This window comes from Vicugna pacos, chromosome 25 (assembly GCF_048564905.1).
Source record: "Vicugna pacos chromosome 25, VicPac4, whole genome shotgun sequence".
Taxonomy (NCBI): domain Eukaryota; kingdom Metazoa; phylum Chordata; class Mammalia; order Artiodactyla; family Camelidae; genus Vicugna; species Vicugna pacos.
Window position 1 is genome coordinate 13,473,881 of NC_133011.1, and position 16,120 is coordinate 13,490,000.

At 35.7% G+C, this 16,120-nt stretch overlaps 1 protein-coding gene and 1 long non-coding RNA gene across 4 annotated transcripts in view; both read left to right on the forward strand.

Annotated features, from left to right (window-relative positions):
* Positions 1–16,120, forward strand: part of ZFPM2 (zinc finger protein, FOG family member 2) — a 499,131-nt gene that overhangs the window by 54,848 nt on the left and 428,163 nt on the right. The window lies entirely within an intron of this gene.
* Positions 2,768–8,259, forward strand: LOC140689266 (uncharacterized). The gene is made up of 2 exons (XR_012064144.1): positions 2,768–2,848; positions 7,423–8,259. It is a non-coding gene; the product is annotated as an uncharacterized lncRNA (long non-coding RNA).

Below are 16,120 nucleotides of genomic sequence, written 5' to 3' on the forward strand. Positions count from 1 at the left end.
ACATAAAGATTCAGAAGTTTTATTTCATATCTATACATTACGAGGAGGTTATTTAAGGATATACTTCAGAAAAATGAAAATGGAAAAAAAAAAAGAAAAAAACATGGGATACAAATAACAGGTATCCCTGAAAGTGGGATGCAGGTGCAATTGGAATACAAGGTTTGGTGCAGAGTCTGTGTAAGAATCAATGATACCTTTAATTTTCCTCCCGCACCATATGGCCAGGTATTAACTTCACCATACATGTCTGAAGACTGAGACTTACTTTTTATAGAGTAAACCCAGAGAGATTTTGTATTCAGTGATGTTAACTGAAGGTGGGATCACTATATTCAAAGGAGAGATTAAATGAAAGCCTGTATACTGAACAGTGAGGTATTAAAACTCCTTCCCTGACTAAGTATTGAATAATTTTTCTCTGGAAAACGTGTTGAACTCAAGAGAAAAATAATTTTAGGTATAGACAGTAATGCCCATTATCAAGACCCAAATCTTACCACTTTACAAGCACTTCCTAAACTCCACTCTGTCCATACACATAAAGTTTCAATAAGCTTTTTGGTGTCAGTAATACTAGAAACAGAAAACCAAGACTACCCAAAGATGTATGGACCATTTCTAACATGAAAGAAAAATAAATAAGCAGTGAGGAAACAACATTTTCAGGTAACTAAGGAAATCTTCAAAAAAGGAAACCTATAATTACTGGCCCCAGAGAAATAAGAAGAAATAATAACAGGATGTTGAAAAAAACTCTCTAGCAATCAAAAAAGAAGCTTAAAAAATTAAAGTGTGATCACATAAATAAAAAGTATAGTAACTATTTGGAAGACAAAGCTAAAGAAGTTTTCCAGAAAATAACAAAAGTGGCCAGAGAAAGAGAAAGAAGAAAACAGTAGTAGCCATCCAAAGAGGCCCAAGATAATAATACTTCTAGAGAAAGAAATAAAATAAAAATTATCAGAACTGATGGCAAACCACAAGTTTCTAGACTAATGTGGCTCAATAAGTTCCAAGCTCTGTCAGTGGAAAGATGGGCAACATATTTTCAGGTTTCACACTTCAGAAGCTTGAGGGTAAAGGGAAGATTTTCACAATGGAATGATGGGGCAACATAGTTTCACATTTTACACTTGAGGAGACTGAGGGTAAAGACAAGATTTTCACAATGGAAAGATGGGGCAACGTAGTTTCACATTTCACACTTCAGAAGATTGAGGCCCATTTCTCTTTCCCTCCCTCCAGAGTACTGAGTCATGAGCTGCATCACTGAGAGATGGTAAGCAGCTGGGAGAACAGCAGCTTGGGCTCCAAATGCATCAGAGGAACATGGATTCTACTAAATTGCACCATGGACTCCATCAGGAGGCCCACCCCATAGCTGCTGGGATGCCTTACCCATGGATCCCCCCAACTGGCACATGGGCACCCACAGCACACTGTGTGCCACACTCATACATCCCTACCTTGTGACCAGCCCCCTATACTGCTCCTGAGAGTAGCAAGGGTGAGCTTTGGCTGACAGTTAGTGAGCATATGCAGAAAGCTGGACAGAATCTGTGGGCCAGGAAGCAACCGCAAACTTGAGCATTTAACACTGCCTTTGGGTAAACAAAAAGGAGGCTGTCAGTAATTGGCCTGCTGTGCAGGAGAATGGAGAGAAAGCGTATAAGCTTAATAATCCTGCCACAAGAGGGAGCAAGAAGTGTGGAACAAGCATATCTAACGAGTGTCTGAGAAAGCCTCAGGATCTCTAGTAGAGCTGATAGAAGGTAATTCTTTTCCAAAGTCAGTAAAGATTGGAGGAAGTGACTTCTACTTAAAATGTTAAGTAAACAACTCAAGACTTCAAAGAGTGAAAAAGCAAGGAAACATGACACCACAAAAGTATTACAGTAATCTTCCAGTAATTGACCCCAAAGACATGGAGATCTGCAAAATACCCAATAAAGAATTCAAAATAACTGTTTTAAGGAAGCCCAGTGAGCTACAAGAAAACAGAAACACAATTCAGTGAAATCAGTAAACATTCATAAACAAAATGAGAAGTTCAATAAACAGATAGAAATCATTAAAAAATCATAAAATAGAAATACTGAGGTAAAGAATACAATGAATGAAATGAAAAATACAATAGAGGGTATCAGCAGCAAAATGGATCAAGCAAAAGAAAGAATCTAAGAAGTGGAAGACAGACTCTTTGAAATTATCCATTCAGAGAACAAATTAAAAATAAAGAAAAGGATTGATGAAAGCTTACATAACCTATGGTATACCCTAATCAGATGAACCAATTTGCAAATTATTGGAGTTCCAGAAAGAGAGAAGAGGGAGAAGGGGGCAGGAAACTTATTTTAAAAACTAATGGCTGAAAACTTTCTAAAGTATGGGGAGAGATTTGGCCATGCATATTCTTGAAGCTCATAGATTCCCAAATTCAACTCAAGAAGTCTTATCCAAGACACATTATGATAAAGCTCAAAAATAAGAGACAAAGAGAGAGTATTAAAAGCAGGAAGAGAAAATAAACTTATTACTTACAAAGGAAACCCTCTAAGGCTATTAGATAATTTCTCAGCAGAAATCTTACAGCCCAGGAGACAGTGGGGTGATATATTCAAAGTCCTGAATGAAGAAACACTTCGAACCAGGAATACTTTATCTGGCAAAGTTGTCCTTCAGAAAGAAAGGAGATATAAAAACATTTACCAACAAACAAAAGTTAAGGAGGTTCATCACCACCAGACCTGCCTTACAAGAAATGCTGAAAGGAGTTCTTCAAGCTAAACTAAAGAACATGAATTATTAACATGAAAATGTATGAAAATATACAACACTGCTAAAGGTAAGTATACAGTCAGGTTAAAAAACTCTTACTCTGTAATATAATGGTGTGCTAACCATTTAACTATGGTATAAAGATTAAGGAGGAGGAATATTAAAAACTATAGCTACTATAAGTTGTTAACAAATACAGAATATAAGAAGAGGTAAATTCTGATATCAAAAAATTAAAAAGGTATAAAAATATAAAGTTACTGTATGTGATCAAATAAGTTGCTGTTGTCTAATATAGACTGTTGTATTTAAAAGATGTTTTATGAAAACTTCATAGTAACCACAAAACAAAGCTGACAGTAGATATACAAAAAATAATGAGAAGGAAATCAAAGCATACCACTAAGAAAAATCATGAATTCACAAAGGAAGACAGCAAGAAGGGAAGAAAGGAACAAGGAAGCTACCAAAAAGCTGGAAAACAATAATATGACATTAGTAACTCCTTACATCTCAATATTTACTCTAAATGTAAATGGATTAAATTCTCCAATCAAAAAGTATAGAGTACTTGAAGGATTAAAAAAAACAAAACAAAACTGTATGTTACCTAGAGGAGATTTCAGCTTTAAGGACACATATAGGCTCAAACTGAAGGAATTACAAAAGATATTCCATGCAAGTAGAAACCTTAAAGAGAGCAAAGGTAGCTATACTTAAATAAGACAAAATAGACTTTAAGTCAAAAACTATAAGAAACAAAGAAGCTCATTATATAATGGTAAAGGGGTCAATACATCAAGCAGATATAACAGTCATAAACATATATGCATCCTGCATCAGAGGATCTAAGCATATTAAGCAAATACTAACAGATCTGAAAAGAAAAATAGACAATAAAACAATAATAGTGGAGTTATCAAGGGGAATCAATATCCTACTTTCAACAATGGATAGATCATTTAGACAGGAAATCAATACAGAAATGTTGCACTTCAACTGTATTTTAGATGAAGTGAAACTAACAGACATATAAAGAACATTCCATCTAATGTTAGCAGAACACACATTCTTCCCAGTGAACCCCAAACATTCTCTAGGATAGATAATAATAGTAGCAAAACAAGTTTTAGCAAATTTAAGATTTAAATCATACCAACTAGAATGAAACTAGAAATTATTAACAATACAAAAACTGAAAAACTCACAATTATGTGGAAATTAGCACACTTCTAAACAACCATGGGTACAGAAAGAAATCTAAAGGAAAATAAAAAAATATATTGAAATAAATGAAAATGGAAACTTAACATGTCAAAAGTTATGGGATGCAGCAAAAGCAGTACTAAAAGGAAATCTGAGAGTGGTAAATTCCTACATCAAACAAAAGAAAAATCTCAAATAAAAAACTTAACTTTACACCTCAAGAAATTAAAAAAGGAAGAACAAACTAAGCCTAATGTTAGCAGAAGAAAGGAAATAATAAGAACTAACCAAGCAAAAAAAGAGAGAAGACTCAAATAACATCAGAAATGAAAGAGGATACATTACAAATGATATCACAGAAATACTAAAGATCATAAGAGACTACTGTGAACAGTTATATATCAATAAATTGGATAATCTAAAAGAAGTAGATAAATTTCTAGACACATGCAGCCTATTAAGAGCGAATCATGAAGAAATTGAAAAGGTAGACAGACCAATTACTGTACAGAGATTAAATAATCAAAAACCTCCCAAGAAAGGCCCACGACCAGATGGTTTCAGTGGTTAATTCTACTAAACATTTAAAGAAAAACTAATGCCGATTCTTCCTGAACTCTTCCAAAAAAACTGAAGAGGGGGCAACACTCCCCAAACTCATTTTAGAAGGCGAGCATTACCTTCACAAAAAGCCACATAAGGACACTACAAGAAAAGAAAACTGCAGGCCAATATTCCAGATGAATATAGATGCAAAAATTCTCAACAATATATTAGCAAACCAAATTCAACAGCACATTAAAAAAGGATCATACACTGTGATCAAGTGAAACTTATCCCTGGGATTCAAAGATGGCTCAACATACACAGAGCAACAAGGGTGATGCAACACATTAATAGAATGAATAACAAAGATTATATGAACATCTCAATAGATGTAGAAAAAGCATTTGACAAAATTCAACATCCTTTCATGAGAAAGACTCAGCAATTTGAATATAGAAGGAACATACCTCAACATAATAAAGGCCATCTATGACAAGCCTACAGGTAACATCATACTCAGTAGTGAAAGGCTAAAAGCTTTTCCTCTAAGATCAGAAACAAGACAAGGGTACCCACTGTCACCACTCCTATTCAACATAGTGTTGAAAGTCCTAGCCAGAACAATTAAGGGAAAAAAATAAGAGACATCAAAATAAGACAGAAAGAAGTAAAATTGTTTCTGTTTTCAGATGATATGACCTTATATTTAGAAAATACTAAAAGCTCTGGCAAGAAAAATGTTAGACCTAACAAATGAATCCAGTAAAGTTGCAGTATACAAAATTAATATACAAAAATAAGTTGTATTTCTTTAGACGTTTCATAACAATGAACTATCTGAAAAAAGAATATAAGAAAACAATCCCATTTACAATAGTATCCAAAAAATACTTAGGAATAAATTTAAGTAAGGAAGTGAAATATCTGCACACTGGAATTTATAGGACATTGATGGAATTGAAGAAGACAAAAATAAATGGAAAGCTATCCTATAATTATGAATTAGAGGAATTAATATTCTAAAAATATCTATAATATACAAAGCCATCTATAGATTCAATCCCTATCAAAATTCCAATGGCATTTTCTCACTGAAAAAGAAAAACTCATTATAAAATTCACATGGAACCACAAAAGATCCCAGAGAGCCAAAGCATTTCTAAGAAAGAACAAAGCTGGAACCATCACACTTCCTGATTTCAAACTATATTACAAAACTATTCTAATCAAAACAGTATGGTACTGGCATAGAAACAGACCATATAAAAGAGAATCTAGAGCCCAGAAATTCTCACATTTAGCTTCAGCTAATATTTGACAAGGAAGCCAAGAACACCAATGGAGAGATGACAGTCTTCCATAAATGATATTGGGAAGTGAATAATTACACGCAAAAAGAGTGAAACTGAATGCCTTTCCGACACCACTTACAAAAATTAGTTTGAAATCAATTATAGACTTAAACATAAGATCTGAAATAGTGAAACCACTAGGAGAAAACATGGGAAAAGCTCCTTGATATTGATCTTGGCAACGATTGTTTGGATATGACACTAAATGCACAAGGAAAAAAGAAAAAGTAAGTAAGTTGGACTACATCAAACTAAAAAGCTTCTGCACAGCAAAAGAAATGATCAATAAAATCAGAAGGCAACCTATGGAATGGGAGAAAGTATTTGCGAGACATCTGTCTGATAAGGGGTTAATAATCAAAATATATAGGGAATTCTTACAGCTCAACAGCAAAATACCAAAGAATCCAATAAAAAGTGGGCAGAGGACCTGAATAGACATTTTTTCAAAGAAGACAAATGCCCAACCAGTACTTGAAAAGATCCTTAACATCATTAATCATCAGGGAAATCCAAATCAAAACCATAATAAATATCATTTTACACCTATATATGGCTATATAAAAAGGACAAGAGATAAAAGGTGTTAGTAAAGATATGGAGAAAAGGGAATCCTTGTATTGGTAGGAATGTAAATTGGCATATCTACTATGGAAAACAGTATGGAGGTGCCTCAAAAAACTAGAAATAGAACTACCGTGTAATCCAGCAATCCAAATTCTGTGTATATTTCAAAGGAAATGAAATCAGTATCTTAAAGAAATACCCCTACTCCCATGTTCATTACCACACCATTCCCAATAGCCAAGATATAAAAAATTACATGTCTGTCTCCAAATGAATGAATGAACAAAGAAGATGTGGTATACATATATATATATACACTATATATATATATATACACTATATATATATGTATGGCTATTATTCAACCTAAGAAAGAAGGAAATCCTTCCAGGGCATTATGCTAAGTAAAATGTAAGACAGAAAAATGCAAATACTGTATGATATCACTTATATGTAGAATTTTAAAAAGCTGAACTCATAGAGGGTAATGATGTTTGCCATGGGTTGGGGAGTGGAAAATATGGGGTAATGTTAGTTCAAGTGTACAAACTTCAAGTATACAGTAAATAAGTCCTGAGGATTTAATGTACAGCATGGTGACTATAGTTAACAAACCTGTATTGTATACTTGAAAGTTGCTAAGAATAAATCTTAAATGTTCTCACCACATACACACACATACACGCGCACACACACACACACAGTAACTATGTGAGGTGATAAAGGTGTTAACTAACTCTATTGTAGTAATCATTTAACAATATCTAAGTGTCTCAAATCATCACATTGTATTCCTGAAATTATATATTGTTATATGTCAGATATATTCCAATAAAACTAGAAAACAGAAAAAATTCAGGGAAAATAATTTGCACCCTAGAATTCCACACTATATATCATGTATGAGGGCAGAAAATTTTAGTCTTGCCAAATCTCAAAAAAAAATTACCTTGTATATACATTTTCTCAGGAAGCTACATGAAATTTTACTCCAAAACAAGAACAAGAACAAGAAGAAGGAAGGAAGGACGAGAGAGAGAAAGAGAAAGAGAAAAAAAGAAAGGGGGTAGTAAACCATCAAAGATGAATACACAGTATTCAAGAAACCTAAAATATAATACATGACAAAATTAAGGAAATTCTCAGGATATGATGAAAAGGACATTTTGGTCATAGAGACCAAGTTTAGGCTAGATTTGAACAGATGGGTGAAAGTTTCCAAGAAGGACACCTGCATGTGGGAAAGAAAATGACCTGCTAGTTTATCTGTCTTTGAATGTATTGATGTAAAAAATGTCCCTGACTTTGTTACATTGGCAAATAATTTGGGGATATAAAATAGTGATAGGTCATGGAAAAGTGAGAAAACGACAAAGTAATTATGAACTTCAGGAAAAAACAAAGAGGTCAAAAGAAAATGTAATCATCATATCCTGTAATAGAGATTAACTGTTAATGGAATACAGACTTTTGGTTTAACCAAAATTTTGAATAACGTGTCTGTTAGGTAAAGGTATTCTATCTTCATTTTATTTTTATGGTAGATAGTGAATATGGTCAATAATACCTAAACTAATAAATTTTTTAAAGCAGAAAAGCAAGTCAGTGAACAAATATGAGGTGAACATCAGGAGAACTTGCTAAAAAGATTTGACAATGATTATACCTTTGGGAGCAGGAATTGTCATTGGGATATTGAGTAGGACAATAAAGTGCTAATTTTCATTATGAGCCTTGAAAATCTGTTTGACCCTTAAATCTATGTACATCTATTTGTTTAACAAAAATAAAAATAGTTTTTAAAGGAGTATAATAGTCATATAGTTTAATTTTCATTACAAGGTACATTTAAAATGTGATATAATTATCCTTTTCAGCTTTTAGATGATTTCATTATCAGTATGCCCTAGCATGGTTATTCATAATCCTACATCTTCAGTTCACCCTAAATTCACTCCTAATGCATTATTTTAATATACTTTGACAAGTAGATAAAAGCAAAGATAAGTGATTTGACTAAGTCTATACACATAGCAAGTGCTCTCAAGAAGCCGCTTAATTTCTCCTTTTGCATTTAGGAATTTATGGCAAAAGTTATAGGTTGGGAAATAAAATCTACCACAGAAGTATAAACATTATTCATGCAAATTATAACAATATTCATAAAATTTATGTGCAAGGTAATCTGTTAGATGGTTATTCAAATGTGGCAAAGTAAAGTTGAAAATAAAATCAGACATCTGGAGCCAGGATATATGTAATCAGGAAGGTTATAGATGTGAAAGTCAGTCGGTCATCACACCCTTCAGGAACTCTGAATTTGAAAATGCTACCGTTTTTCTCCAGAGTTACCCCTGATTGAAGTGATAGACGTCTTGTCTATCTATGTTAAGATTGTAGATTTACTCACTTAACATTCAAAAGAGATCTGTGCCATTTCCGGATTGCTCAGGGGAAAAAGATCATCAAAAAAGCTCTTCTTGATGGTTAATTTTTTTGTGCCAACTTGACTGGGCCATGGACTGCCCAGATACTTGGTCAGACATTCTGAGTGTGTCTGTGAGGGTGTTTTTGGATGAGACTAATATTTGAATTGGTAGACGGCGTAAAGCAGACTGCCCCCCCAGTGTTAGTGGGCCTCATCTAATCCATTGACGGCCTGACGAGAATGCAAAGGCAGAGTGAGAATTCCTTTTCTGCATGATTGTTTTCCAACTGGGACAGCAGTCTCCTCCTGCCTTCAGATTCAGACTCAGACTCAGACTGGAATTTAGACCATCAGCTCTGGTTCTCACGCCATCACATCCAGACTAGAACTATACCATTAGTTCTCTGAGTCTCCAGCTTGTCAACCAAAGATCCAGGAACTTCTCAGCCTGTATTAATGTGAGTCAGTTTTCTATAATCTTTCTCTCTCTATATATATATATATTTTATTGGTTCAATTTCTCTGAAGAACCCAGACTAACACAGTGCTTTTATATAACTTTCCTGGAGGAAAACAACATTCAGTTAAATTGATATTTCTAAATACAGTGGTCCCCCCTTATCTGCAGAGGTTATGTTCCAAGACCCCTGTGGATGCTTGAAGGCACAGATAGCACTGAGCTCTATATTTACTATGTTTTTTCCTATACATACATACCTATAATAGAGCTTAATTTATAAGTTAGGCACATTAAGTGATTAACAACAATAACTAGTAGTAAAATAGAACAATTATAATGTAGTAAAAGTTACATGAACATGGTCTCTCTCTCTCTCTCAAACTATCTTCTTGTATAAATTTAATGCCTTCTTCATCTTAAGTAACCACTTATCCTGCACTGTGGTCATAACACTTGCAGTTTGGGGGTGCAACAGAAAAACTTGCATGCATTTCTTTTTCCTCCACAATTTTCAGGGACAGAGGATTCATTTTTACTGTAGATCTTAGCAACCTTAGCATACAATTTTTTTTTCTTTATTACTTCAAGAACATTTACCTTTTCACTTAAAGGAAGCACTGTAAGTCTTCTCTTTGGCACACCTGAATTCAAGCATCACTATTCTTGTGCCTGGGGGCCATTATTAACTAAAGTAAGGAGGACTTGAAAACAAGCACAGTGATACCAAGACATTGAGTCTGATAATTAAGATGGCTACTAAGTGAATAACGGGTGGGGTTCTCTGGACAAAGAGATATTCACACGGGGAGTGGAGAGGAGTGAAATGGGATGGCATGAGATTTCATCATACTACTCAGAACAGCACACAATTTAAAACTTATGAATTTTTTTTCTGGAATTTTCTATTTAATATTTTGGGCCCACTGTTGACCACTGGTAACTGAAACCACAGAAAGCAAAACTGTGGATAAAGGGGGCTATTGAATAGTTAAGCAAACTGAAGTCATGGATGGCTGATTTTTGTCTTAGTTTAGTTTTTTGGCTTGAATGTAACAAGAATCAACTAATATTAATTGAGGCCAAAAATAATTTTAAAAAGAACGGTGAGGAGGAATCTACTTTAAGGAGAAATAAATATCTCTGTGATGTTAAGGGCAGAAGCCCATGAAGGGGCTGGACTAGGACATGGGATGATGCCATTTCATATGCTCAGCTCTGCTTGTCTCAGGACATTGGTTTTACTTCTTTTTTTCTCTACAGACTGTCACTGTTACTCTGTTCACAAGGTGATAATCATGCCATAATTCCAGAGGTATTACTTCTTTATTCAAGAGACTAGCCCAAGTGAGGATGAAACTCTTAATAGTAACTCTAAATTTGATTGGTCATGTTTGAGTCAGGTGTTCCCCTTGGTGCAAGTATGCACTACCCAGGGAATGGAGTCATATTGTACAAACATGGCTGTGACTTCTGTAGCTGTGCCTGGATGGATGAGGATTGGGAATGGTAGAAGTCCCCAGATAAAACAGGATAATTCTGACCTTACTTTTTCTTTCAGTAATTATGTTAGGACCTTCTATGTGTCCAGCACTGGGGATGTAATTCTGAAAAAGACAGACTATATTTCTTGTCCTCACAAATGATCTAGTAAGGTGTATTGAGACAGGGAGGGGGCTGGTGAGGATGGAATTAATAAGTAATTAAACTGCCAATAAAATACAATGCAGCAACTGATACTATGCAGACCAATAAAAGGTATTATGGAAATAACTGAGAAAAGGTATTATGGAAATAACTGAGAAAAGGTATCTCACTCAGAATTGGGGGGTCAGTGATGTCTTCCTGTGAAAAATGACATCTATAATATGACTGCATAGAGATTAGCCTGGTCAAATAGGTGAGGAAATGATATAATAGAAATGACCAAGATGCAAATGTTTTTGTAGACACACAGGTAATATTGATGGAAACAAGGCAAAATAATATGTTGATGATTGTCTTGGTTTGGATTTCCCAAAAATCAGATCCTGAGAGAAGATAAAACAAAATTAATCGTCTGTGTAGGCATCATTCTAAACAGATTCTTCCTCTAAGTGTGGTCAACAGCAGTATTAAGTTTGCATTCTTCTTGTGTATCAACCCCGGCAGAATAACAGCACCCTTCCCTCAGTGGTTTTAGGATAGAGTTCCCAGGACTCTCATAGAAACACTTTGAACCATTGAGCCAATCACTATACACAAACACCTGGAATATTCTGATTGGTCAGGGATTGGGGGATTGGGGAAGGCCACACTTGCATTACATGACCAAAGAGAAAGTGAAGAGGAGTAGTTCTTCAAAAGATATCACAGCATTATTACCAGAAGAAGAGGGAATGGGTGGAAGGCAGGCAAAGATCGAGATGTCTAGTAAAATTTGGGGCATTACTCCTTCAATACTTATTTTGAACATGGAGATGTGTTATTCATTATACAGACTTAGCAACAAATAATTTTTTTTTGTAATATAGTTTATCCTATGACTTTCCTCTATCAGAATAGTAATGTGGACATAAAGGATGACTGCAAAGAGCAAACACTTAAATCATCCACATTTTGGTTTTCAGTATATCATGAAATTTTACACATAAAGAGAATAGTCATTCTTAACCCATATTGGTTCAGAGATTTTTTTCACAGATATTTTTGAAAATCTGATGAATTGATTAATTCAGTAGACCTGCTCTTTAGTAAATTTTTTGTATGTACATACTTTTGTCAAGGGATTGACCATGTACATGAAGACCAAGTTAAACCTCAGATCCAGACTGACTGAATGTTTTCAAAGCCCTTGGCTCCTTTATAAGTAAAACAGACAATATTTTTTCATAGTTATAACATAGGAATGCCATTTAGGTGAATTTGTTGATTTTTATTTTTTAAACTGCTGAAATTATAAAGATACACAAATACTAAACACTATTTTCATACTGCATTCTTGTTCAGTTCAGTGTCACAATCTTAAATCAAGGCAGATAAACTGTATTCAATTTCTGGTGAGGATACAAGGGCAAAAAATTAAGTCTTTCTGAAGCTTTTGAATATTGTTTATTCCCATAATAGAGAATGCAGCTTGCTGCCTAATGAGATATGGCCTGGGAGGTTGCTTTATCAATTTGTTGATCCCTTGGAGGAAAAAAACACATTTTAAAAACAAATCCAAGAGTGAGACATACATGAATGCAATCCATTTACACTGAGAGCACATTTCGGTACTGTGCCAAATAAAGAATTTTTGGATAGAAATTTATTCCTTCTACCTTGCCTTCCCTAAATAATATGATGTTCAAGAATTAAGTATATTTATGTTTGTAGGAAACATTTTAAGGTTTCTCTGCCTTTCCTATAAACAATATTATAAGTAACCTTAAATTTGTGAAAATGCTAAAATGTCAAACTGTAAGTTTGCCTGATAAAATACAGGCTGCCTAGTTAAATTTGAGTTTCAGATAAGCAACAATTATTTTTTAGGATAGTATATACCAAATATTGCATGGAACATACTTACCCTAAAAAATTTATTGTTGCTTATTTGAAATTCAAATTTAACTGGGCACCATGTATTTCAATTTGCTAAATCTAGAAACTCTAAGCTTGCAAACAATATTGTTTTATTCATTTGTAAATAAACATTTGATTTGCACATTAAAGTAGTTTTGGTACTGGCAACTCACTTTACTATCAGATTTATTTTTTCTAGCTAAAATGACTATTTAAGAATATACAATTATATTCTCAGTGAAGGTGTAATAGAATACATCAAGCTTTTTTTCACCCCACAGTTTCCACTCCATCCCTTTTCACTCCTGAATTATTTTATGAAGAAAGCTAGACTGAAGTAGATTGGTTCTTTATTTCAAATTGGTTCCAGATCAATTCTTTTAGCATTTGAGGAAATGTTATTAAAAGTTGCATATTTTCTGTTTTTAAAGTAACTTACCAATGTGATTTAAAATGATTTGTCTTTGAAAAAAGAAACTTTTCAAAATGAACCATTATGTAGAGATGAAATCAGTGAGTCTAGAAAATGAATAATTCATTTTTAAGTAAATGAGAAATTATTTTGTGCTGTTATTTATACATTTTCACATTTACAGTTAAATAATAATTTGCGATACACAGGGTATTAGTTGTGAATTGTGGTTTTCAATATCACAGACACATTTGTTGCTGTGGTTTTGCAATATCATTCCCTGATGCTTTTCTCAATTGTGGTTTTCATAATCATTGTTTGATAGTCATGTAGCTGTGGTTTGGGGCTGCTATATCCATTTGGACAGAGATAATTGCTTATAGGTTTTGCTGTCTTTTTATTTTATAACCATAGTGAATTAAACTAGAAAAAGAAAAATTGAACTTTAAATATCATTAACATTCTCATTAAAAACAATGAGAAAACACAAAATGTAATAGTATTCCTTAGTTTAATTCATTCATATTGACTATAATATCTGTAAATTTAGATGAACTATATTTATTTCTAATACTGCAATCTGGTTATCTTATCAATCTTGCCTTGAATTCTCTGACTTTTGCTCTTTCAGCTTTTAAACTGAATATTTAGCTGAGATTTATTTGTTTCTCTTTTGCTTTGCATATTTAACCATTTCAAATGCCAAAAAAAACACTAACTGTTAGGAGATTTTAATTCCAATGGGCATTCCTTTTGGGTGATATAAAAAGTCAGCCAGTTTTGTAAAAAGATCTTTAAAAACCGTAATGTATAGTAATCTAATTCTAAGTATACCAATTTAATTGTAATGAATTGAAAATTAAGGAGGCAGAAATCTGTAGTTCTGTCTGCTTATTCATTCCACAACACAAACACAAATAACCCTGCTTTTCATGGTACTTACGGCTTTAATTTGTTGGTTCTTCAGGGGAGGGACTTTGTCACTTAATGCATTTTCCACTGTAAAGAACCTTGTATTCTTACAATCTCTATGGTAATAGTACTAATGGTAATGTAATAAAATTCACAATTGGTCTTCAGCTCTGTATTAAGATTCTCTCAGCCGTACCTTTCACAGGGCAACTCTTTACACCTTCCAGAAGATGTCCTGATGGGGTTATAAATGACACTGATTACAGTGCCTCCTGCACACTGAGCAGCCTGCATTACACTCAATCAGCCCAGGCTCTCTGCTGACCTCGAGACCCTTTTAGCGTTTGGAGTTTGGCGGGGCTCACACCGATGATAGTCAACCAAACAAAGGGGGACACAATTTCAGATCAGAATGGATGGTCTCACAACCTGAAGGGGAAGTCAGCAGTATCTGGTGGACACATGTTAACTGCAGTGGAGTTTATTAGTAAATACTGATTTCATAAAGCAGCTACTTCCACTTCCTCTTGGATAGAAGCTCCTCTCCTTCAAGTCGGCCTGGGAGAATATATTAAATACTCAGTGTACGTGAAACTACGAGAAACTAAGCTAGCCTCATGCAGCTTAACTTGGCCAAAATAAATAACTATGCAAATCACTTCAAAATTTGTTCTTTTAGCTTGCAGTTTCCTATATACTACACACACAATAATTGAATAAGAATGAAACAAAACTTTAAAAGCTAAAGAGCCATGAAATAGTTATTGGGTCTTACCTGCTTGGGAAATTATGGCAAGATCAAATCTTTTATTAGTCGTTGGCTGCTTCCCTGTGGCAGAAGAACTAAAAGAATGAAAGATTATAGGGCTGGAGTGGAATTTCAGAACTTCCACAAAGTTAGTATTTTGATTAGAGATGGTTACTTTTCCAAAAGGGTTAATCACCTAGCTAACGGCCTTCCTTTCTGATGTGAGAAAAGTATCTGCCTATCTCCGAATTCGGAACTTGTACAATCTAACACGAAAACTCGAGGTGAGAAAGAGCACTCTTAGGACACTGCTCGGCATCCCATCTGTGCGGGCCAAGTGGGGGATGGTCCGTGTCCGCAGCGGTCTCCTGGGAACCTTGAGAGCAATGAAATGGTCTCCTGAGAGCCTGGGCAGATGAGAGGACTTAACTGGCCCCAAGACACACAGTTGGCATTTGTGATCAGCTGGCTCTCGCGGAGGATTTTGCCAGTGGCCTAACCTTCCTGCCAAAAAGCTGGAAGGGCAGGGATGGAGGCTAGGGGAGGGGGCGGCATAACTGGAAGCACAAAGTTTATGGAGAGACTGAGATTTCTTTGTGCCCCGCTGGACAGGCGAGGCGTGAGAGAGGAGAGTTGGGGTCCATCAGAGGGGGCTGTTGAAAGAAGTTGCCGGGAAGAGGAGGAGGGGTGGTCTGGCAAATGCCCAGAGCTGATGTGGTGAAAACTGCAGAAGGTGGCCCCCCTCCAACCTTCCCCACGCCTCCCTCTGTCCTCCCTAATTCCCCACCGCGCTCCCCTGCACCCCACCCGACCAAGGCCAGGGCCCTAGTTTGCATCCGGACTGGCTTTGGATGCAGCCAATCCTCCTTTCGCTGGTGGAATAGTTCCCCCTCCCCACAGCCCCGGCGCGCCCCTCCCTCCCGCGCCTCGCCACCTCCCGCGGCAGAGCGAGAGCTGCGCGGCCCGGAGCGGCGGCGGCGGCGGCGGCGGCGGCGGCAGCGGCAGCGGTGGCGCTTGAGTATCTGCCCCGCGAGCCGCGGAGAGGGGAGAGCGAGCGCGCTCCTCCTTCCGCGCCTTCCGCCCCCTCTCTTCCCCTCTCCCCTCTGCTCGCTCTCCCTTCCCTCCTCCTTCTCTTCCTTCTTTTCGTGCCCCCCTTCCCCTTTTTTTC